Source organism: Typopeltis vanoorti, chromosome 24, assembly GCF_054136105.1.
Source record: "Typopeltis vanoorti isolate ZY-2024b chromosome 24, IOZ_Tvanoo_1.0, whole genome shotgun sequence".
Lineage (NCBI taxonomy): Eukaryota > Metazoa > Arthropoda > Arachnida > Uropygi > Thelyphonidae > Typopeltis > Typopeltis vanoorti.
Genome location: NC_143572.1, coordinates 68,991,310 through 69,018,429, shown reverse-complemented (window position 1 = coordinate 69,018,429; position 27,120 = coordinate 68,991,310). Strand labels below are relative to the sequence as shown.

General features: G+C 37.2%; 1 protein-coding gene across 1 annotated transcript in view; it reads left to right on the top strand.

Moving 5' to 3' along the window:
* The window catches only part of LOC150093385 (uncharacterized), a 334,426-nt gene that overhangs the window by 83,932 nt on the left and 223,374 nt on the right, over positions 1-27,120 (top strand). The window lies entirely within an intron of this gene.

The window sequence follows — 27,120 nt, the reverse complement described above, 5'->3', positions numbered from 1 at the left end:
AATGTCCACCTTGTAACTGCCTCTCAACAGTTTAAAAGTCTCGATCATATCAACTCTCCTTCTTCTATTGTACAGTCCTGAAACCATCTTTGTTATCTGCCTGTACCCTTTTAACAGTTAATTTATCCCCTTCAAATTCTGGGGATTTGGAATGGAAATGTAATCTGGAAATGTAGTTAATGCAGTGTATAGTAGGTGTTCACATGGCTTACAGATAAGTCTTTTATTTAGTTTAGTGAATATTAATAATTTTAGTAATTATTTTTATAGTATTTTACTTTGTCGAGACTGTAAAGTTAAGGGTGTGTGTGTGTTTTTGTTTTTGTGTGTTGTGAAATTTAATATATGATATCATTCAGAAAGTGTTTTTCATGGCACAAGTAATGCATATAAAGAAAACAGTAGTCAAGACTTCCTGTTCACTGCATTCAGCGTGAGATATTTTGTATGATATAGTGTATGTATTCATTGTCAAGAGTGAATGCTTTATGGTACGAAAGAAAGAGTGTGTCATGAATGTTTTGTCTGCAAGTGAAAGAATGTGAGTCATGGAAAGTGAGAGAATGAAGTGACTAATATTAATGATATAACGAGAGATAGAGAAAGAGAATGTTGTAGAGAATGTGGAAGGAGTGATCAATAGTGAGTGAAATATGAATGAGAGCATGAAATAAGTGGCTGAAAGTAATGTGCATGATGAAATGTTAGTAAAGAGCTAAATAACACACTTATGGCATCCTTTACAGGATGCCATAAAATGGAGCTGAAGCAACTGGAAAAATGATACATCAGGAAAGAAATAGATGAGTGAATGGGAAAAATATAAAAGTTTGAGAAATTGGAAATAAGAAGAAGGTATTGTATAGAGATCTGATAATAAGAAGTATATTTAATGAGAAAGTGACAAAAGCATATGTCCCAGGTACAAAGATCAAGGATGTTAGTGAAGCTGTTAGCTTGCAGAGGGGAGAAGTGCAAGAATTGCTTGTTTTGGCTTTCACAAATGATTTGAAGTGTGAGAAATATGCAATTAGTTCGCCTGGTTGACAAATAGTTGGCATGTCCACTCTCCAGCCAAAAGGCTGAGAATTCGAATTTTACCATGAATGTTTGTGATTATCTTTGGGTGGGAGATGAATTTGGTCATCTGGTGTAGGTGATCACTGCCCTGCTTATTGGAGGGCGTGGAGTTGCTTGAAAACAGCCATGTTTGGTCTCTTGAGCAGGGTCCAGACTATATAAAAAATAAATGAAAAATACAAAAAAAAAAGAAAGAAAAAAAAAAATATATATATATATAAATTGATAAAAATAGACAAAAATACTAGATTTACTAATAAATCTGGTAAATCTAGATTTATTAGTAATCTAGTACATTAGTAGATTTACTAATAACGTTTCGCAGGTGGTAGCCACATAAAAAAATTAATAAAATAAATAAAAAAATTAGAGAAAATATGCAAATATGAAAGAGTTGCTGATAACAGCTAAAAAGAAGAGCAAAAAAAATAAAGATTTTGAGTCTGCTGAGAAGATGGGCGATAATTGCATATGAATCAATAAAATCATGCAGGAGGAATGGTGTATAGTTTATAGAAAAATAGAATGAATTTCATGGACAAAAGGAAAATTAATTTTATTAATGGATGACATTTGAACAGTTTTGGAGTTAGATGCTTAGAAAGGATGTTGTTCTGTGAGTAGTTGAAAGTACAAAATAAAATAAACTAAAGGCATTTTATAAGACTGACACAAAAGAAATTGAAAAATTTCTTTTGTGTCAGGAATATGTAGTCAGATTGAGACAAATGAGTGCATGTATGTACAGAAATTATTATTAACATTTAACTTCCATGGAGTCAGACTCTCATCATGGGAGGTACACATTATCACACACGAAGCTCATCCAACCATACCATGAACTGATTCAACGTGTATACATGCACAACACACTCAGGCAATGCATTCCACTCTCCATGCAAAGGACCTTCTACTCACTCCTCTGCTCATACCCTCCTTATATAGTTTCCAAGGATGGCCTCTATTTCTCTCTATCATATCTCAATCATATCCTCCTCCTATTCAAGCTTTGCAGTTTACATTCTCTAATTCTGTTCACATTCCAAAGACCACTGACCACCTTTGTGAATCTTATCTGGATCCTTTCTAACATATCCTCCTCATTATGAAAACCCGGTGACCAAATGTGTGCATAATAATCCAGATGAGGCCTGATCAAGGCCTTATACAATGACATCATTACCTCTTTATTTCTGCATGTCAGGGTCTTCCACATCATTATGATTATCTGATGTGATGTCCTTGTCCACCACCACTCCCAGATCTCTCATCTCCTCTACCTTCTTTAAATTTCCTAACCAAGTATACTTTGCAAGTGGAGCTGTCACTTCATCGTTGGTTACCAAATCTCAAGCCTTACACTTTGCAATATTGAAGCGACAGCTCCACTTACCTGCCCATTCATGCAATCTATTCGAGTTCTCCTATAAGGCCATAACATCTGTTGACTCTACATTGCTCTCCACAATTTTGCATCATCTGCTAACAACTGCATATCACCAGTTAAACCCATCCCAATATCATTAATATACAAACTGAACAACAGTGGTCCCAAAACTGACCTCTGCAGCACACCACTGGTGACCTCTTTCAGGATACTGCATCCTATATACAACTTTCTGATACCTATCTGACAGCCAGTCACTGATCCAACTTTTATTATTTATATTTATATGTATACTCCATGGAATCAGACTTATCATGGGAGTCCCACACTATCCATTAACACAATACCTATCATATATCTCATTAAACACATTTACTGTTGTGGCACTCACAATCACGTGTGACAATCCATTCCACTCATTACCACTCTCCAAGTAAAGAACTGTCTGCACACCCTTACTAACCACACTCTTAGATAACTGCGAAGTGTGACTCCTTGTTTTCTCCCTACTCCCAATATATTGAAAATTGTCTTTTGTATTAATCTTATAGAATCGCTTTAGTAACTTTTACGTTTCTATGATATCCCCTTTCCTCTGCATCTCAACCTACACACCTTCAATCTGTCCTCATAGGGAACATTCCATAGATTTGTCATCAGCTTGGTCACTTGTCTCTGAATCCTCTATATCTCCTCCTGATCCCCAAAAAACTCAGATGATCAAATCTGTACACATATGGCAGAATCATAGCCTTATAAAGAAGTCAATAATCCCCTCTATCTTTACTTGTCAGTGTGTTCTTCAAAATTCATTTAATCCTCTGAACTATTTTGCTAATTCTTGAAATATGTCCTCTGAATTTCAAATCTCTGTCCACCATCACTCCTAGATCCCTAGCCTCATCAGTTTCCTTCAACTGGAACCATCATCATCATTATTATTATTATTAAACAAGACCTCATGGAGTCAAAGACTCATCTAGGAGGTCCTTTTATCTCACACACATCTCATCATACCGCGTCTTAAACACATTCAAACTCCTTGCAGACACCACACTCTCAGGCAAGGCATTATAATCACTCGCAACATCTGCACGAAAAAACCTGCCTTTCACTCCCCTACTCACACCCTCTTTATACAGTTTCCAGGGATGACCTCTGGTTCTCCCCTGATCTCCCACTATTCTCTGTAGAACTCCTCCACCATTGATCCTATAACAACCCCTTACCAACTTGTAGGTCTCTATCATATCTCCCCTCTTCCTTCTCTCCACTAGACTCTGCAAATTACATCTTTTCAATCTTTCCTCATACTCGACATTCCAGAGGTCAGAAAACCTTGGTCAGTCGCCTTTGGACCCTTTCCAACATCTCTTCATCCTTCTGAAAACCAGGTGACCAAATCTGGGCACAACCATGTGTGGCCTAATCAAAGCCTTATACAATGGAACAAGAATCTCCCTACTTCTACACGTCAGTGTCCTCCACATCATTCCCAGAAGTCTTTGTGTTGTCTTCACAATTTTGGCGATGTGTCCCCTAAATTTTAGATCATTATCCACTATCACCCCCAGATATCTTATTTCCTCTACTTCCAACAATATATTCTCACCAAGCATAAATTCTGCATCCCATCTTTGTTTTCCAAATTTTAAAACCTTACATTTTGCAGCATTGAACTCACATCCCCATTTGCGTGCCCAATCACTCAATTTATTCACGTCTTCTTGCAAGGCCACAACATCTTCACTACTCTTTATAGTTCGTCCCAACTTTGCATCATCTGCAAACAACTGAATATCTCCATCCAAATCTTCGCCAATATCATTAATATACAAGTTAAATAGTAACAGCCCTAAAACAGATCCCTGAGGCACTCCACTAGTGACTTTCCTTTTTCTGGATATTGCACCCCTATACACAACTTGTTGATATCTATCAGATAGCCAGTCTCCAATCCAATGCACTAATCTAATATCCAACCCCATCTGCTCTAGTTTGACTGTCAACTTATCATGAGGTACTCTATCAAAAGCTTTTGCGAAATCCAAGTATATTACTGTGTATCCTTCTCCTCTGTCCAAGGAAGCAGTCACTTTATTGTAATAAGTAAGTAGATTACTAAAACATGACCTCCCTTTACCAAATCCATGCTGTCCATCAAAGATTATACCATTGTTGTCAACCCAACTCTGGATTCTAGTTCTCACAAGCTTCTCCAACAACTTAACCACAACACCTGACACACAGATAGGCCTATAGTTTGATGCTTGAGTTCGATCACCTCCTTTATGAAGTGGCACAATCTTGTCCTCCTTCCACTCTTTAGGGACTTGACCAAGTGCAAGACTCGTATTAAAAAAATATGTCAAAGCAGGTGTCAACTCTCTGGCACATTCCGTCAGAATATGCGGTGATATATTATCAAGTCCCACAGCCTTATTTACATGTAGTTTACTCAACTCCCCAAACACCTCTTGCTCACTTACAGTCAGTCTCTCCTCCCCATCATCAACTGCTCTTAATTTCTCCATGAAGTCACATTCACAACATTGAAAGATCTTTATGAACTGCTCATGAAGTATCTCCACCACACATTCTGCAACAGCTGTCTTTATACCATTTCCTCCAATCAATGTCATCCTTCCATAATCATTCTTTCTTTTGCTGGCTACATATAGAAAGAACTCCCTAGGATTCTTTTTGGCTTCATTAGGTAACTGCTGTTCATACCTCTCTTTAGCTACTCTCACCAGCCAAGTCACCCTCCTTGCCTGGTCTTTGTAGACCTCATGAAATTGGTTACTTCCACTTCTCTTATGCTGCCTCCACAATGCCCTTTTTCTCTGTATTGCATGCTTAATCTCTTTATTCATCCATCTCACACCTACCTTATTTAACCTTCTCACCCTTGGAATACATTTAGACATTGCATCTACTAGATAGTTTTTGAAAATCCCCCACGCTGCATTGATCTCTTTTCCAACTAACTCCTCATTCCATGCTACACCTGCAAGCTGTCTCCTGAGCTCTTCATAATCACCCCCCCCCCCCCGCCTTGTAGTTCCACATATACTCTTTTCTCAGAGGGGTCCTTACACTGCTGGTAATCACCTCATGTTCACTCTCGCCAATTGGTGGATGATTTGACACCTCATTTTTAATTACATCCACTGATGAGATGACCAAATCCAAGACCCTTAATCCTCGTGTGCCCTCTGTTACATACTGACTGAGGTAGTTATCCCTCAAAAACTCAAGAAACTCATTTTCTTTACTTACAGTTACTATCTCTTCATTCCAGTCTATATTGCCATAATTAAAATCACCCATAATGATCACCCTTTTCTTATTTGCTTGGCTTATTTGACTATACATTTCACTATCACCACCATCCACATTACCAGGTCTATAACAATATCCCACCAAGTATTTGATTCTATTCACCTCTATCTCACACCATACTGCTTCAAAACCACTGGCTCCATTTCTCTCTTGCATCTCTACCTTGTATGGACATAACTCTTTCTCTATCATCAATAACACTCCCCTTCCCTTTTTACCCCTTCTATCCTCACGAAACACATCATACCTTTCCATCTCTATTCCTGTCAGGATGTTATCCTCATCTAACCATGTCTCACTTATTCCGACAATCTCTGGGTGCACAGACGCAATTAGTGCAACCATTTCATCCGCCTTGTTTCTTATACTTCTAGCATTGGTATACAAACACAACAACTCATTTCTGGATCTACAGCTAGTTCCACTGATACCACTCACTCGATGTGATCTCTCCATGCTGGACTGGGGCCATTTCCCTTTCTGCTGTTACGAAGCATGTCATCTTTCATCCAAAAGTGCATTACCTTACATTTTAAATTGACAACCATTATCCTTTACCCATACTGCCATTTTATTTAAATCATCCTGTAAGATATCTACATCACCTTCATCAACTATTGCCTTCCCCAGTTTTGAATCATCAGCAAACAAATGAATAGCTCTAGGTATACTGTACTAGTCACCTTGATTTCATTCCACCATACGCCAACCTCTGATATCCATCAGTCACCCCTATCCATGCAACTCAGCCACATATCCATCAGTCATCCCTATCCATGCAACTCAGCCACATATCCATTCCCATTTGCTCCAACTTATGCAATAGTTTTCCTTGTGAAGTCCAGCAGTATCATGGCATAGCCATTTCCTTTATCTAATTCCATAGTAATTTCACCGTATTATCAAATGTGAATGTCCACTATATTCCTGTGCACCCACTTCTGAATGTTACTTTTTAACCAACTTTTCCAATATTTTAACCACCACTCCAGAAATACTGATCGGTCTGTAATTTGCTGCTTCTGTTTAGGAACCACCTTTATGTAATGGAACTATCTTATCCTCTTTTCATTCCTGTGGAACCTTGCAAGAGCTGAGACTTACATTAAACAACTTCAGAAGAGGCACTGCTAATTCACTTTCACAATCTCATACCATCCAGGCCCACTGTTGTATTCACATTGATATATTTTAATATACTGAGTTCATTAACCTCAATTCTCACATCAGTCTGTCACCTCAGTAACTGCAAAATCACCACCTGGACGATATACCCTTGCAAAGTGATCACTTAGTAACTGAACTATTTCTTCTGCTTCTATCACTTTCCTACTATCAGTGCCGAGAAAAGTAATCTTTTTATAATCATTCTTTATCTTACTTGCTATGTGAAAAAACTCTTTTGGATTTACTTTGGCCTGCTTAGCTAATTTTCTTTCAAAATCTGATTTAGCCTTCCTTACTATACTAGTTACCCTTGTTGGTTGTGCTTTATGTTTCTCATGAGCGTGCTGATCACCTTTTTGTTTATATTCCTTCCACAATGCTTTCTATTATATTGCTACTCATCCACTTAATCCTTACACAGTTTATGCTCCTAACCCAGTGTTTCTCAATGTGGAGCAATTTGAATATTTTGGGGGGCAATTAGAAAATGTACATGTACACATTTATATTATACTTTTTCAGAATTTGGCTGACTATTATGCTAGGGGAAGGGGGGCCATCAAAATCTTTGAGACATTGAAGTGGGGCATGATCCAGAAAAGGTTGAGAAACACTGTCCTGATCTTAGGTGTGCACTCTGATACTGCCTCACTCAAACAATCCTTGATTGCTTCCCATGCACTAATAACATTCATTCCATGTAGTATCTTACCATGGCACCGCACCAATTCTTTATCCTATTTTATATTATTATTATTATGATGATTCAGGTCTCCATGGTGTCAAAAGACTCATTTTGGGAATCCCACCCTAGAAATTATATATTTGATTTAATCCTTTATCCAAGTGTAAGCAAACAAAGTTTGCGCCTGAAGTATATTTTCAGGACTAAGGCAACTCTTGGATACTGCACACTATATACATATAAGCATAACTTCTCATCACTTGCCTTAGTATCCCATAATGCAAAGCACATCTCCTTGCAGACATTTATAATGCTATGAATTAAGGGAAGAGTCACTTCCCACACTGATAGTGACCCTTCATTGAGGTCTTATCAGTGACAGCCAGACTCAGAGGGGGTGATACTAAGTTGGAAGTAATGGAGAAGTCATATTTCTGTATACCAGTTGCCAAAAAGTGTCACATCTTATTATTAAAATTCTCTGGATTAAAGATAAGTTGGAAGTTTTTTTCACTTGGCTGGGTCTGGCTCCCACTGATGAGACCTCAATAAAGGTCGAAACTGATCTGGGTAGTGACTCTTCCCTTAATGCATAGCATTATACATGTCTGCAAGGAGATGTGCTTTGCATTATGGGATACTGAGGCAAGTGATGAGAAGTTATACCACCTTTGCCACAAATTGCCCCAGTCTTGAGAATATAATTCAGGCACAAACTTTGTTTGCTTACACTTGGATAAAGGATTAAACCAAATATATAATTGGTAGCATAGCCAAGTGAAAAAACTTCCATCAACTTATCTCTAATCCAGAGAATTTTAATAATGTGTGACACCTTTTGGCAACTGGTATATGCACTGTCGGTGGCAGGTTATTTTGCACCCTAGGCAAAGTTTACAAGTGCGCCCCTTATTTCACAAGTTATGCCTCTTATTTCATAAACTAAAATGTTTCTAATTGACATTAAACAAAATAAAATTGTCTTTCAGGTTAAATTAATAGGGCTTTTTTTTATTTTCTTTTTTAATTAATTTTAAAATTCTCTTTTATAATTCCATAAAAAAAAAAAGTTATAAAATACCAAAATTTAATATTTTAAAATGTTAACGTTTTAAAATATTTATTTTAACTGAATTTTAAATAGCAGTAAGTTCAAATCATTTAGGTAAGGAACAAAAAAGAACGAAGAGTTAAATAGTAAAATTGTGTGAGGGATAAGGAAAAAAATCGATACCTAAATCATATATCACTATTTAATTTTGATATTTTAGTAAAGTATGAATAAAGTATAGCTTGAAGTTTTGCACCCTAGGCGGTTGCCTAGTTTGCCTAAATGGTCATGCCGGCCCTGGGTATATGGAAATATGACTTCTCCATTACTTCCAAGTTAGTATTACCACCTCTGGGTCTGGTTCCCACTGATGAGACCTCAATAAAGGTCGAAACCGGTCTGGGTAGTGACCCTTCCCTTAATGCATAGCATTATACATGTCCACAAGGAGATGTGCTTTGCATTATGGGATACTAAGGCAAGTGATGAGAAGTTATACCACCTTTTCCACGGGATGCCCCAGTCCTGAAAATATACTTCAGGTACAAACTTTGTTTGCTTACACTTGGATAAAGGATTAAACCAAGTATATAATTTCTGGCATAGCCAAGTGAAAGAACTCCCACTCTAGAAAACACCAAAGTCTATAATACCACTTCTTGAACTCATTGACTGATTGTGCTCTCACCACTCTATCAGGCAATGCATTCCATGGTTCAACCACTTTCCACACTCCTACAAGCTCTCTCCATCACCCAACTTTGTATCATTAGCAAACAACTGAATATCTCCCTTTAAATAATTTCCTATATTATTTGTGTACAATTTAAACAAGGCGAGTCCAAGCTCAGAGTCTTATTATTATTACATGACACCTCCAAGGAGTCCAAAGACTCATCAAGGGAGGGCACTTACTCTACAACTCTCTGCCTCCACCACTTAATCAACCAACTACAGCGAAGTGCCACTACCATCATCATCATCTACACTAATGCCATCTACTGCCCATCACCACTACTAGTATTTATTTTGTCTGAAAATTGCACGTGTACTCTAGGCCTATTTGTCTGTATGTGGGATGAAAAACCTGAATTTCTGGGAGGAAAAAACTCTGCTACCTCCATATGAGATCAGCTAACTCACCTTCAATTGAAAAAAACCCATCTAAAGATTCCTCTCATCATGATGAGAATTGAACTTCACCTTTTAAAATCAGAGGGTGCATCATACTGTCATTCTTTCAATTGCCCTACAGAGGCACTTATTCTTGTGGAACATAACTGGTCTCTTGCTTCCACCTGGACTCTGCTCCTCCATACTTTTTAGTATCTCTCCATCAGCTACTCTAGTATCCAAATTACCAGTTTCATATCCATCCCAATATGTTCAAATTTTCTAACATTATCCTATCAAATGCCTCAGCAAAAATCTGTACATATTATTGTAGCCATTCTCCTTGTCCAACTCAGCTGTCACTCTTACTAGGAAAGGTAAGACAAACATTAAAAAGCCATGCTTCCTCCCCAGAGAGTATCATATCCATTCATGATTCTGTCTTTAACCAACTTTAATTTTCGTGTACTTTTACCGCAACTTCCAACTCAGTGATTTCCCTATAATTTTCTACTGCACTGGTGTTAAAGCCTCCTTTATGAAAAATGAATCTTATCACCATCCTTCCACTTCCTTGGGACCTTACCAGAGTTAAGACTAAAGTTAATTAGCTTAGTAAGAGCTTTAGCCCTTACTAAGCTGATTAACTCTTTAGCTCTGTATAGCTTTAGAGATATATATCTGTATAGTATTTATATTTTTATCTGTATTTATATTTATATCTGTATGGTATTTTTGGCAGTCTATTATTGCCCATTCGATTTAGATGTTCTAATAATTTTTGTTTATATTTACTTATACAATGGTTAATCGGTTTTATACACAGGAATTGTAAAATTTCTTCATTTGTTTTATAGTTCCACTTCAAATATCCAGCTGTTTTTCTGAGAAACTTCATTTCTGATATTTGAATCCTTTCATTGTAACTGTTAATATTTGGTCCCTTTACACTAAGTATGAGAAATTTTCTTTTGGATTTATTAGTGGACCATAGTTCTTTATAAATATATACAATTGTTGACAAGTTTTGCCAGCTTAAGTCTGTCTGGCTTCTTCAGGACAAGAAATGGGTACACTAATGTTAAATGCAAAAAAAAGAATGAAGTAACAACAGTTAAATTAAAATTGAAATTAAAATGACGCGTAACATCAAGAGCATGGAGTCTTAGTCATTGTTTGTTGATTGCGTTTTATAGTTTTGTGCAAAGTTGAGTTCTGCTAAACATAGTGAATTTATTAAGCTTTTCCAAATGTCTTTTAGTATCATGCCTTGATTTCTGTTGAGATTGTCTCCTGTCCGGAGTACCACTGCAGCTTCTTTAAAGTTTCTACATCTGAAATCTTCTTCAATCTACGGCATGGAGCTGTTGTCCCAATCGATGGAGTGCTTCGAAATCGAGAAATGATGTGCTAATCCTGATGTATCTGTTCTGTTGTTGTTCACATCCCCTATATGTTCTTTTTTTCGATTTTCTAGGCTTCGTGATGTTTTGCCTATATAATTCAGTCCACACGAACATGGGATGTTATATACACCTGCGTACTTGTAGAAGACGATGCTGTCCTTAGGAGATCTTAACATGTCTCGTGTAGTTTAAATAGGTTTGAAGGCAACCCTGATGTTGAAAGACCTCATGATTTTTGCTGTTTTTGTTGAAATTGAGCTGGCATAAGATATGACGGTGGACGATGTATACTGCATGACTGGAGGTTGTCGCCGTGGGGGGTTGTTTCTATTGAGAATCTTTTGGATTATATTTTTTAGGTAACCATTTATGACTAGAGTTTGAGATATGAGTGAGAGTTCATCAAGCAGATCTTTTTCTTCTGTGATGATATTTGTTGCTGTATTTTTAAGCATATGTATAATGCTAAGTTTTTGTGCATGATGGTGAGTAGATTTAAAGTGAAGATAACGCCAATGTCTGTATGTTTGCAGTAGATTGTGAGCTTGATTTGTCCATTCTCTTGTTTTTTTATTAGCGTGTCCAGAAAAGGTAATTGATTGTTATTTTCTAACTCTAACATGAACTTGATTTTTTGGTGGAAAGAATTTATTTTTTGAAGGAACTCATGTAAGGCATTTTCTGAGTCTTTCCAAATAATGAAGACATCATCCACGTATCTTCACCAGACTAATGGTTTCGGATTTATTTTGGATAGGATGTCAGCTTCTAGTTTTTCCATGAACAGATCCATGCAAGGTGGTGACAAGGGACTGCCCATGACTAAGCCATCAAGTTGTTCATACATTATATTATTTACTTTAAAGTAGTTTGATATGAGACAATGGCAGAAAAGTTAAGCAATGTCGTGTGGATAGAGATTTTCTATGATCTTAATCACTTCTTCAACTGGTACGTTTGTGAATAATGACACTACGTCTAGGCTTGCAAGTATGTCTGTATTTGAGATGTTGATACCTTTTAATCTTTCACTGAAATGCTTAGAATTCATTATAAAAGAGTCAGATTTCTTTATCTTCTCTTTCAACAGACCGGCTAGGTTTTTGGCTATTAGGTATGTTGGAGAATTTCTACCATCCACAATCGGGCAGAGTGGAACCTGGACGGTAGAGAGTTCATAAAGTGGTGATAATGGATGTAGAGATTTTAGATTTCACTGTAATTCCAGAGGCCATCTAGTTATATCATGTATTGAGAGACTGGTCTCTTTGTGGTTTTTTTTATGGTTGGATCTACATCTAATATATGATAGGTAGACGTGTCAGAAACTAAATCACTGATCTTCATTATGTAATCCTTGGTATTCATAATAACTGTTGAGTTGCCTTTGTCTGCTTTTAGGATGATAATCTCTTTGTTCTTTCTTAATTTTGAGAGCGCTCTTCTTTCAGAGGAGGTAATATTACGTTTTGGTGGTTTTGAGGTAGAGTGCTTTTTAATTTTATGTCATTTGCTACCGCCTCTGAAAATGAAGAAAGTCTTTTTTCAATGTTGCTTATAAAATCTATTTTTGAGATGTGATTTGGAGTTATTGCAAAGTTGAAACCTTTTTTTAATATGTCTGATTCCTGTTTAGAAAGAGTGTAGTCCAAAAGGTTGAAAATAACTTTATCATCCGGGTGACATGGTCTAGAGTTGCATTTCCTTTGGTAAAGTCTATCGAATTTTTTAATTTGTGATTCTTGACTAGATTGAAAAACTTTGTTGTAACTATTTTGTACCATGTGGTCAATTATGCTCCAAATGTTATTATCTATGTTATTAGAGATGTCATCGAAAAGATCTAAGCATTTGAGGTCTATTTTATTCAGTATGTATCTAACATGCTGGATTTTTTCACGTGGTAAGGCTAAAGAGGTTTTAAAGTAAATCCATTTTGCTCTTATAGATTTTATCTGTTCTTTAATGATTAGGAACTTAGGAATGCTATTAAACTGTCTGCATCTTTTAAAGAAGGTTATATGGTTAAGCAATCTTGCTTTTTTTGCATTTTAGTTTTTCAAAGGAACGTACCTTGTGCTTTGTATATCCACCTAGATTATTCATGCCTTACATGAGTTCCTTCAAAAAATAAATTCTTTCCACCAAAAAATGAAGTTCATATTAGATTTGGAAAATAACAATCAATTACCTTTTCTTGACACACTAATAAAAAAAACAAGAGAATGGACAAATCAAGCTCACAATCTACCGCAAACCTACAGACACTGGACGTTATCTTCACTTTAAATCTACTCACTATCATGCACAAACACTTAGCATTATACATATGGTTAAAAATACAGCAACAAATATCATCACAGAAGAAAAAGATCTGCTTGATGAACTCTCACTCATATCTCAAACTCGAGTCAGAAATAGTTACCCGAAAAATATAATCCAAAAGATTCTCAATAGAAACAACCCACGGCGACAACCTCCTGTCATGCAGTATACATCGTCCATTGTTACACCTTATGCTGGCTCAGTTTCAACAAAAATAGCAAAAATCATGAGGTCTTTCAACATCAGGGTTGCCTTCAAACCTGTTCAAACTACACGAGACATGTTAAGATCTCCTAAGGACAGCATCATCTTCTACAAGTATGCAGGTGTGTATAACATCTCATGTTCCTGTGGACTGAATTATATAGGCCAAACACAGATACCTCAGGATTAGCCCATCATTTCTCGATTTCGAACCACTCCATCGATTGGGACAATGGCTCCATGCCATATATTGAAAAAGATTTCAGATGTAGAATCTTTAAAGAAGCTGCAGTGATACTCCGGACAGGAGACAACCTCAACAGAAATCAAGGCATGATACTAAAAGACATTTGAAAAAGCTTAATAAATTCACTATGTTTAGCAGAACTCAACTTTGCACAAAACTATAAAACGCAATCAACAAACAATGACTGAGACTCCACGCTCCATGCTCTTGATGTTACACGTCATTTCAAATTTAATTTAACTGTTGTTACTTCATTCTTTTTTTATCATTTAACATTAGTGTATCCATTTCTTGTCCTGAAGATGCCAGACTGACTTATGCTGGCAAAACTTGTCGATGATTGTATATATTTATAAAGAACTATGGTCCACTAATAAATCCAAATGAAAATTTCTCATACTTTGAATCCTTTTTGATTTTCTTTCTTATGGTCCATGTTTCACTTCCGAGTAATAAAGTTGGCTTAGACAGAAAGTTATATAGTCTAATTCTGGTGTGTTTTTGTACAGGATGGATTAAGCATATTATTTATTATGTCATTTACTTTAACAAAATTCAATATTTTAATATCTATATCTTTTTCATCTTCATACGAAAATCACATCTGGTGTTTGAAAGTATTTGCTTTTTCTAATATTTTGTTATCTATCATTATTTTACTTCTTATTGGTTTTCTCCTTTGAAAGCCATTATTATTAATATATGAAGACCACATGGAGTCACATCTAGGATGTCCCTCGTCATATACAGCTCATCATACTCTACCTTAAACACATTCAAATTCTCTGCAGACACCATGCAATGCATTCCAATCATTCACAACTTTCCACGCAAAAAACCTACTTCTGGTCAGGTCATTTGTTCATACACCCTCCTTATACAGTTTTCAGGGATGACTTCTTGTTCTCCCTCAATCTCTCACCATTTTATGAAAAATCTCTTGAACATTAATCCTGTAACAACCCCTTACCAACTTGCATGTCTATCATATCGTCCCTCTTCCTCCTATCTGCTAGACTCTGCAGATTGCATCGTCTCAACCTTTGTTCATATTCAACATTCTAGAGATCAGAAATTATTTTCATCAATTGCCTCTGGACCCTCTCCAACATCTCTGTATCCTTTTGAAAATCAGGTGACCAAATCTGTGAACTGTAGTCCATATGTAGCCTGATCAAGTCCTTATACAATGGAACCAGAATCTCCTTACCTCTACAAGTCAGTGTCCTCTGCAGCTTGATTTCATTGTGTTGTCCTCACAATTTTGGCAATATGTCGTCTAAATTTTAGATAATTGTCCACTATCTTTATTACCTTGCACGTCCACTATCTTACAACTCACCAATAAAGACTGGTAATGCAGAAGGAAATGTTAAGGCAAATTGGTCTGGCTAATAAGAAAAGGGTAATGATAAGACATCATATAAAAATGACAAAGAGTTATGTTGATTTATAAGACAGCGTGCATAAATGGTGGTGAGTTAGTGGCAGTGAGTTGTAAGATAGTGGATTTTCAAGGTAGTAAAGATGCAATTTGCATAAATGGCACTGAAAAACTAATTGAAGACATGAAAGCAGAGTTGGTAAAGATGAGGCAAGAGATTGTACCTATGAGGAGAATTATGGATTTGCATGGGAATGCAAGGAAGAATGGGACAAAAGATTTCAAAGAAATATTGAATGATTTGAGAGTAACAGTGTATGGAGATTCAACAATAAATGGTGTGGTGAGAAAAAAGGTGCACCAGGCCTATTTTCCAGAAGGTAGAATGAACAGTGTAGTTAAATCATTGGATAAGAGGAGTACACCAGCAAAAGAGTTGGTAGTGGTAGTTGGCACGAATGATTTCAATGGTAACAAGAAAAATGTAAGAAGGGATGTCATGAGTCTCTTAAGGAGAGTGAAAGATAACACTGTGATAGATAAATTGGTCAGTGTTACCCAGGTATGATGATGAGTTGAGAAGGGAAGTGAAGATTATGTATGCTAGCAGAGTTGTGTGAGGAGAAAGGAATTCATTTTGTGAACTCTTTTCTCACCAACTGACTCACACCAAATCCATTTGAATGGATTTGGTGTGAATCAGTTGGAAACTGTTGCTGCAAGAGAGAGAGAGAGAATGACTGAAGTGAATGTAAGATCTGAGGAAGCAAGTGGTGCGGGGGAAGAGCAGTAGAGTAAGATAGGCAAGATTGTGAATGGAGAGGTGAGTGGCACAAGTTAAGAGAATGAGATAGAAAAAACACAGAGTGGACAGGGAAATGAGGAAGGTCAGGGTGGATAGGGGAACACTGCATGAAAAGTGTGGATGATGGTTTCAGGAGTAGATGTGTAAGTGCACAAGAAATGATTAAGGCAGTCAAGGATGTTGAGGTGACATTTAGGTCTGGGGAGGGGTGTAATGTCAATGATGATAGATAGGAATGGACAGGGGGAGTGTGGAGGAGCCATATCTAAGAAGTGGAGTTAGTGGGACTTGTTATAAAAACAGAAATGAGCTAGCGTGTATGTTTACAAATGCTAGAAATATCCGAAACAATGAAAATGAAATTGTAGCATTGATAGAGTTCATTCACCCAAAAATTGTTGGTATAAGTGAGACATGATTGAATGAGGATGACATTCTGACAGGAATGGAGATGGAAGGATATGTAGTATTTCGTGAAGACACACAAAGCAAAAAGGGAGGAGGACTGTTATTGATAATGGCAAAGAAGTTTTGGCCATCCAGGCTGGAGATGCAGGGAACAAATACTGACAGTAGTTTTGAAGCAGTATGGTGTGAAGTGAGGTGGGTAGGATGAAATGTTTAGGTGTTGCAATAGACCTGGTAATGTGGAAGTCAGTGAAATGGAAATGTTTAGACAAAATGGTCTGGCTAATAAGAAAAGAGTGATCATTATGGGCGATTTCAAGTATAGTAATATAGGCTGGAGTGAAGAGACAGCATCAGGAACCAAAGAGAATGAAAATTTCTTGAGTTTTTAAGAGATGACTACCTTAAGCAGTATGTAACAGAGGCCACCCATGAATCAAGGGTCTTCGATTTGATTATCTCTTCAGAAAATATTCTAGTAAATGAAGTGCCACATCTTTTTCCATTTGGAAAAAAAGAGACCATGAAGTGATCACTTGGGTGGTAGCCAGCCATATCAGGACATTTTCTGAGAAAGAGTTATATGTGGAACTATAAGGCAGGTGATTATGACAAACTCAGGGAGTGGCTTGCAGCGATATCATGTAATGAGCAATTGGATGGATAAAAAATCTATGTTGTTTGGTCTCTATTCAGGAAGTATCTGGCAGAGGCAATGACTGAGTGTATTCTATACAAAATAAATAATGGAAAAAACTCACGTAGAAAGATTATTTAATAGTATAATTTTCACCTGTGTGTCACAGGCATCTTCAGTACATTAAGCTCAAAATTAAACACTAACTGACAATTCAAACAAAATTTTGAGCTTAATGTACTGAAGATGCCTGTGACACACAGGCGAAAATTATACTATTAAATAATCTTTCTACATGAGTTTTTTTCGTTATTTATTTTGTATCGATATGTCTACTCACGGTATACCTCTTTTAAAACTGAGTATTCTGAAGGTCAATATATTAAATAAGGTAGGTGTAACATGGATAACTGAAGAGGTGAAGGATGCAATCTGAAAGAAAAAGGCTTGTAGAGACAGCACATGAGGAGTACAAAGAGCAAGCAAGCAAGCAATGATATATTTTTTATATGTGACAGAAAGAATGAAAGGACAAAGCTATTTTTTATTAGCTTTGTCCTTTTCTCTAAAATTTTGCTAAACCATTTGTGTATGTTTAAGATTCATCTACTCATGTTATTTTTTTAAGTGATCTGCCCTTCTCCTGTGATTTAAAAAATTCTACAAATGGGGACTGTAAAGTTTTGATAAAACCTAGAACAAAAATGATATTAAAGCAACTTATATAACAACAAGAAAGAATATATATTAAAACCCTTCGGCCCTGATGTCTCATCAAATGGTAATAATTTGTTCTTTTTCTTTTAGTATATATAAGAAGACATGTCAGAGATTTTGAAGAAATTCAATGACACAAAGGAGCAGGCGATCATTACGTTTTTCATACTGTAAAAAAAATCCACAACTGAGATTCACCAAACTTTGTGTGAGACTTTGGGGGACTTATGTCCGAGCATATCCAACAGTTGCCAGATAGGTGGCCAAGTTTAAAACTGGGCATCTTCAGACAAGAGATGCCACCAGTCCAGGAAGACCTTCCACACTGATCCCACCTGAAAACATTAATGCACATGCTAGGATCCTTGATGAGAGATGAATACCAGCAAAACATTGCAAAGACTCTGCGGATATCCAGGGAATGAGTTGGGGTCATCATCCACCAACATCTGGACATGCAGAAACTCTCAGTGAAGTGGATCCCCAAGTGTTTGAATGCTGACCAAAACAGAGAATGCGTGATGTCATCTCAAGGGATTTTGGGTCATTTTGAGAAATCAGGCGCAAATTTTTGGCTCATATTATTATTATTATTATTATTATTATTATTACCCCAAGACCTCATGGAGTCAAAGACTCATCTGGGAGGTCTTTTTATCACACACACAGCACATCATACCATGCAATGAACACATTCAAACTTCTTGCAGACACCACACTCTCAGGCAAGGCATTCCAATCATTCACAACTCTGCACGAAAAAAACTTGCCCCTTACTCCCCTAATCACACCCTCTTTATACAATTTCCAGGGACGACCTCTGGTTCCCCCCCCCCCCCGATCTCCCACTATTTTCTGTAGAACTTCTCCAGCATTGATCCTATAACAACCCCTTACCAACTTGAAGGTCTCAATCATATCTCCCCTCTTCCTCCTGTCCACCAGACTCTGCAAATTACATCTTCTCAATCTTTCCTCATACTCAACATTCTAGAGGTAAGAAACTATCTTAGTCAATTGCCTTTGGGCTCTTTCCAACATCTTTTCATCCTTCTGAAAACCAGGTGACCAAATCTGGGCACAATAGTCCATGTGTGGCGTAATCAAAGCCTTATTCAATGGAACAAGAATCTCTCTACTTCTACACGTCAGTGTCCTCTGCATCATTCCCAGAAGCCTTAGTGTTGTCTTCACAATTTTGGCTGTGTGTCCCCTAAATTTCAGATCCTTATCCACTATCACCCCCAGATCTCTTATTTCTTCCACCTCCAACAATATATCCTCACCAACCATAAATTCTGCATCCCATCTTTGTTTTCCAAATTTTGAAACCTTACATTTTGCAACATTGAACTCACATCTCCATTTTCGTGCCCAATCACTCAATTTATTCAAGTCTTCTTGTTAGACCACAACATCTTCACTACTCTTCATGGTTCATCCCAACTTTGCATCATCTGCAAACAACTGAATATCTCCATCCAAAATCTTCACCTATATCATTAATATACAAGTTAAACAGTAATGGCCCCAAAACAGACCCCTGAGGCACTTCACTAGTGACTTTCCTTTTCCTGCATATCGCACCCCCATACACAACTTGTTGATATCTATCAGATAGCCTGTCTCCAATCCAATGCACTAATCTAATATCCAACCCCATCTGCTCTGTTTTGACTATCAGTTTATCGTGAGGTACTCAATCAAATGCCTTTGCGAAATCTAAGTATATTACTGTGTATCCTTCTCCTCTGTCTAAGGAAGCAATGTAATAAATAAGTAGACATGACCTCCCTTTAGCAAATCCATGCTGTCCATCAACGATAATACCATTGTTGTCAACCCAACTCTGGATCCTAGTTCTCACAAGCTTCTCTAACAACTTAACCACAACACCTGACACACAGATAGGCCTATAGTTTTATGCTTGAGTTCGATCACCTCCTTTATGAAGTGGCGCAATCTTGCCCTCCTTCCATTCCTTAGGGACTTGACTGAGTGCAAGACTCATATTATAAAAATATGTCAAGACAGGTGTCAACTCCCTGGCACATTCCTTCAGAATACGTGGTGATATATTAACAAGTTCCACAGCCTTATTAACATCTAGTTTACTCAACTCCCCATACACCTCTTGCTCACTTACAGTCAGTCTCTCCTCCCCATCATCCACAGCTTTCAATCTTTCCATGAAGTCATATTCACAAGATTGAAAGTCCTTTATGAATTGCTCATTAAGTATCTCCACCACACATTCTGCAACAGCTGTCTTTATACCATTTTCTCCCATCATTGTCATCCTTCCATAATCATTCTTTCTTTTGATGGCTACATATCTAAAGAACTCCTTAGGCTTCATTAGCTAACTGCTGTTCATACATCTCTTTAGCTATCCTCACCAACCAAGTCACCTTCCTTGCCTGGTCTTTGTAGACCTCATGGAATTGGTTATTTCCACTTCTCTTATGCTGCCTCAACAATGCCCCCTCTTTCTCTGTATCGCATGTATCCATCTCACACCTACCTTATTTAACCTTCTCACCCATGGTATACATTTAGACATTTCATCTACTAAATATTTTTTGAAAATCCCCTAAGCTGCATTGATCTCTTTTCCAGTTAACTCCTCATTCCATGCTACACCCACAAGCTGTCTCCTGAGCTCTTCATAATCACCCCCCTTGTATTTCCACATATACCCTTTTCTCACTGAGGTCCTTACACTGCTGGTAATCACCTCATGTTCAATCTCACCAATTGGTGGATGATTTGACACCTCATTTATAATTACATCCTTTGATGAGATGACCAAATCCAAGACCCTCAGTCCTCGTGTGCCCTCTGTTACATACCATCTGAGGTAGTTATCCCTCAAAAACTCAAGAAACTCATTTTCTTTACTTCCAGTTGCTATCTCATCATTCCAGTCTATATTGCCATAATTAAAAATCGCCTATTATAATCACCCTTTTCTTATTTACTTGACTAATTTGATTATACATTTCATTATCACCACCATCCACATTGCCTGGTCTATAACATCATCCCACAAAGTATTTGATTCCATTCCTCTATCTCACACCATACTGCCTCAAAACCACTGGCACTATTTCCCTCTTGCATCTCTACTCTGTATGGACATAACTTTTTCTCTATCATTAATAGTGTTTCCACCTCCCTTTTTATTCCTTCTATCCTCACGAAACAGATCATATCCTTCCTTCTCTATTCCTGTCAGGATGTTGTCCTCTTCCAACCATGTCTCACTTATTCTGACAATCTTTGGGTGAACAGATGCAATTAATGCAACCTTTTCATCTGCCTTGTTTCTTATACTTCTAGTATTTGTATACAAACACAACAGCTCATTTCTGGATCTACAGCTAGTTCCACTGATGCCACTCACTCGATGTGATCTCTCCATGCTCGACTGGGGCCATTTCCCTTTCTGCTTATTCATATTGTGACTGTTGATGGAATATTGCTTCATTACTATGACCCAGAATGAAACAACAGTCAATGGAGTGGAGACCCAAATCCAAAAGTCAACAGGGAAGGTTTTTTTCCATTGTCGTTTGGGATATGGATGGTGTAATCCTTACCTAGTGCCTCAAAAAAGGTGAAACTGTTACAGCAGTAGTTTGTTCAACAGTTCTGAAGAAATTGAAGGAAGTTGAAGGTAAAATGCCATGGGAAACTGAGCAAAGGCTTGTTGCTTTTGCAGAACAATGCACCTGCTCACACTTCTCATGAAACCCAGCAGACAATGCACAACATGGGCCCTCAGTATCTGCCTCACCCACCCTATTTGCCTGACCTGGCTCCAGCTGACTATATCCTATTCCCAAATTTAAAGAAATGCTTGAAAGGAACAAAATTTACCACAGATGATAAATCATATCTTTAGCTGAGGACTGGTTTGTGCGACAAGGGAAAGCAAATGATTTCTAAATGATGCAGCATCATAACAAGTGTATATGAGTGTATATGTATATTCTACATGAGGAATATGTAGAATAATGTGTAAGTTACATGGTTTTACCTCAATTCCTTCATAGTGATTATCACAACTTTTCAGCACACCCTTGTACTTCCTACTTCTTTACTACAAGATATACTTGAGCACCTTAGGCACAAATAGATAGATAGATAAAACAGAATAGCTACTCCTTCCTTATCCTGATCACTCTTGCATGAATATAGCACCTTATACTTATCCTTTAAAAGTATCTTGCCTGTTTTAGTCTATTTTACCTCATTAACACCAGTCATATGAACATAGTATTTCTTTAGTTCCTCTGCTAGCTCCACTTTTTCTGATATTTATGGGACCTGTTTTAGTTTTGTTGCATTTGAGGTTATTCCAGTAGCAGGATCCTTGTTTAACTGGGCATTTCCTCAGTTGGCATCACTTTTGATAATGCGCCATCATGTTTGTTTGCAGTTTAAACCAAACAGAGTGTACCGTGAAAAAGTGAGAAACAAGCTTCGGTCTCCACATTTCTTACTGTCTAACTAGAGGTATCCTCCAGTTAGCTAAATTTGATCTAAACCTAGAAGGCGAAGTGTTGTCCATTGAAACAGTACTGCACGTGTTATTCAGATAAATCTTTTATTTTAGTAACCTTTCATGGTTAATCGTTATTGATGGTACAGTAGATGGCACTTATTATGATCACTTTGGGACAGTCGCTTTTCGATAACAATAATAACTGACTGATAACATTAAGCTAGGATATAAGAAATTGCATCATTTATTTCAGTTTATTGTTATGAACATTATTTAATTTAATTTATTGTTATAAACAACTTTTTAATAAGCAACAACACAAAATTTATTTTAAAAACTTATCTAATGTTATCTGTCGTTTCTTTGAACATAGTTCATGTGTCTGCTGGTCACCGGCAGGCACATGAACAGTATAAAGCGCAGGCCAGAATGGTAATGAGTGTGGTAAGAAAAGCAAAAAAGGATTATGAAAGAACATTGGCCATGCAGGCTAAAGAGAATCCTAAACAGTTTTTTCGATATGTTGCAAGTAAAAGAAAAAATGTATATGGCAGAATGATTTTAAAGAATGCCAATGGTAGGGAGGTAACCGATTCAATTGATATAGTTGAGTTACCGAGTGAGCACTTTGCAAGAATATATCATCCAGGTGGTAACATTGCAGAAATGAATGAACCAATAGATTATACAGGAATTGTGGTGAATGAAGTGGAGGTGAGTAGTCTATTGCAAACCTCAATGTCAATACATCTGTGGGATTGGATGGTATACCAGCTCGTGTCGTATATGAAGCGGCTAAAGAATTGTCAGCACCCTTGACCATTTTGTTTAATTTGAGTCTTGGATCTGGGTTAGTCCCGAGGGGGTGGAAGGAAGGGGAACTAGTTCCACTGCATAAAGGAAGTTCCAAGACTGCTGTTGTAAATTACCGACCGATTAGCATATCAGGAATCGTTGTCAAGGTCTTGGAGAAATTAGTCAAGAAAAGAATACAGGATTGGATAGATGAAAATTGGAATATTGTATGGGGGACAACATGGTTTTGTAAAGGTAGATCATGCCTCAGTAACTTGCTCACATTTTATAACACAGTGATGGCTGAACTGGATAAGGGTAATGGGTTTACAGTGATTCTACTGGACCTTGCCAAGGCCTTTGACAGGATACCACATGGAATTCTAATCAGTAAAAAAAAAAAAAAAAAAAAAAATCTATATCCATCCCCATCTGGAGCAGATGGGGATGGATAGGAGGGTGGAGAGATACCAGAGAGTGGTTTATTCAGGAGTTGAGTCCAAAAGACAGCTTGTGACTAGTGGTGTGCCGCAAGGTTCAGTTCTTGGACCACTACTATTCGATTTGTTCATCAATGATATAGGAAAGGATCTGAGAGGAAGTGTTCACTTGTTTGCTGATGATGCAAAGTTGGGTAGAGCAATTGTGAGTGCACAGGATGTCAGAATTTTGCAGGATGATTTGGATAGTTTGGAGGACTTTGCTAGGGAAAATGGATGTCAATTTAATGTGGCAAAGTGTAAGGTTATGCATTTTGGGGTGAAAAGATTAGCAGCAGTATATCACATTGGTGGAACTGTACTCCAGGAGATTGATGAGGCCAGGGATTTGGGGGTGTTGGTGGATAAGGAATTGAAGTTTAGGGGGAACATTGCAAAAGTGGCTAAATCAGCTCATCAAATCACTTGGCTTCTGAAAAATACTTTAACAAGCAGAGACAAACAAGTTATTGTTCCTCTGTATTGAGCGTTGATAAGACCCCATCTAGACTTCTGTGCCCAGATATGGATGCTAGGGTTTCGTCTTGATGGGGAGGAGGTGGAGAGGATCCAGAGACGAGTAACCAAGATGATAGCAGGTCTGTGGAATGAACCTTATGAGAACAGGTTGAAGATTTGTGGGTTGCAAAAATTGGTCGATAGGCAGAAAAGGGGTGATATGATTGAGACATTCAAATTACTGAAGGGTTTCTATAAGATTAATCCAGGAGATATTTTTGAGAACAGGACTGGTGGTGGAAGGACTAGGGCCATACATGGAAGCTGGGCAAGAATGTAGTTAGCAGGGGTGTTAGAGCTAGGTTTTTTACTTGGAGAGTGGTGAATGAGTGGAATAAGCTGCCAGAGTCTGTTGTGGGTGCTGTGACCGTGCATGAGTTCAAGGCGAGGTATGATAGATACTGTGTGAATGTCGAATAGTTGTTCTTGACATGATGTTAGGGCCTCCCTCGATGAGTCTGTCGACTCCTTGGAGTTGTCCGTAATAATAATAATAGTAGTTCATGAATAAATTGCTCATACTCATAATGTATTTCAAAGTTTGTCGCTTTATGTTGCACACCACATCGAAGTATTCGTACAGCTTCTTGCATCTAGGCATTGTTGGAGGAGCTTCTAAAATTTGTTCTTCTCTACTTGTATTAGGTTCGCTTTCTTCTATTAGTTTAAAGTTCTCATCAGAAGCAGTTTGACATATTTCTGACACTGCCATTGTAGCCACCACTTCAACGTTGTTATCAGCATCTAACCAATTTTCAAATTCTTCTTTTGACATACCATCTGGTGTTTTAATTAATAACTTGTAAAATATTCAAATTCTTTAGAAGAAGAAGTTTCAGAGTTTCTTTAAAAAATCCATCTTTTTGGAAGCAGTTTTCAATAGTCTTCTCTGAGACCTGCTTCCATGACATTGCTACCAAATGCAATGCATCAAGAAGGGAAATCTTTTTTGCAATTGCACTTGCATCAGATTGGTCTTTTATATAATCAAGTTCAGCATAATTCTTGTATGAACTTCCTCCCTGCAATAATAAGCTTTAAAAACTCATATGATACCTTGGTCACATGGTTGAATTAACAATGTAGTGTTCGAAGGCAAGAAAATTACATTGATGTTCTTTAACGATAAATTGTTTGCAGTTGTCTACTAACAAGACAATTTTTCACTTTAATTTAAGATCTCATTTATCTAACCAGTTCTTGAAAATGTCATTAGTCATCCAAGCATTTACACTAGAACAGTAGTCAACAGACAAACTTTTGATACCTTTAAAACACTGAGGATTTTTACTTTTTCCAATCACTAGAAGCTCTCTTTCTCACCTTTCATATTAGCACAATAAAGAATTGTCACTCGCTCTTTTGAAGATTTAAATCCTTTAGTATAGTAAAACCTTGATATATCGGACTAATTCAAGCGAGGGGATGTCCATTAAATCCGGAAGTCCGTTATATAATAAAGTAGATTTTCTGAATGCATTGGCCGGCACGCATTAAAACTGCCGCAGAAAGTCACGCCACTTGACAAAAGAACCAATTACAGCATGATTGATGTGATCACGTGCTATTCATTCACTGAACATGTTTTATGAGTGGTGACTCATTTATGTCGGCTAAATTACTACAGTGTTTTTCCAACATATAATGGCCTATTCACCAAAATTTGTTAAAAATAGCAAAACATTAATAACAAAAAAAACCTGTTAATTTAATTATAAGCAAATCTTGGTTGAAAGCATTTTAAATTTAACAGGATGTTAATCTTCACATGTGACATACGGACTGGAAATTTTGTCTGTTAAATCCGAAGTCCGTTAAATTGAGGTCCATAAAATCGAGGATTTACTGTACTTTCATTTTTAAACAAATAAGCATGCTCGGGCATTGCACAAAAATAGAGTCCTGTTTCATCTGCATTGTAAATATCCTCGGGAGAATATTTAGCAATAATTTTTGGCTACTCGGTGTTAATCCATGCATCAGCTGATAAAAAATGAGCACATTTTTCTTCACCATGAATACGCTTGTACACAATATTCTCTTGCTTTTCCCACCTGTTAAACCATCCATCAGTTGCAGTGAAATTTTCTTTGCCCATTATTTTTGCAAGTTGTGCTTTTTGATGCATCAAAGGCCCATTAATTGAAACATTCTTTTCACAAACATTACTAAGCCAAATTTTTAATGCTGATTCAACTTGAGTATTTTTACTAGATCGGACTCTCTTCTGATCCATGTTCTCATTAGTAAGAGCTGAAGTTTCAATGTTTGATTTGTTTTTTTAAGATCTTACACAAGAGCAGTTGTGAAATTTTTAACTTTTGTTATTAAATGTGTAGTGGATGAGTAGGCGCACAAGGTCTGTTTTCAAGGGGGAGGAGGATGAATAGGATGATTAATGCCCCGATATGAGAAGTATATGGTTACTCAAAATTTCAACTTTATTACAGTATTAAGGTCATAATCAGAAATAGATAGAGGAGAGGTCCACTTGTAGGATGGAGGAGATTGAGACTTTTGTCTGATCGATGAAGCGACATATGACAGGAGTATACACACAGCCAAGGTGGCGATGAGCCATAACGCGTGCCACCAAAGAGTAGTAGAAAACCGCCCAATAATAAAAGAGAAAAGCAAAGGAATAATGAAATAATAAAATGAATTACGATGAATATAATAATAGTAAGAATATGTAGCCAGCAAAAGAAAAAGTGATTATGGAAGGATGATATTGATAGGAGAAAATGGTATAAAGGCAGCTGTTGCAGAATGTGTGGTGGAGATGAGCAATTCATAAAGGTCTTTCAATCTTATGAATGTGACTTCATGGAGAGATTGAGAGCTACAGATGATGGG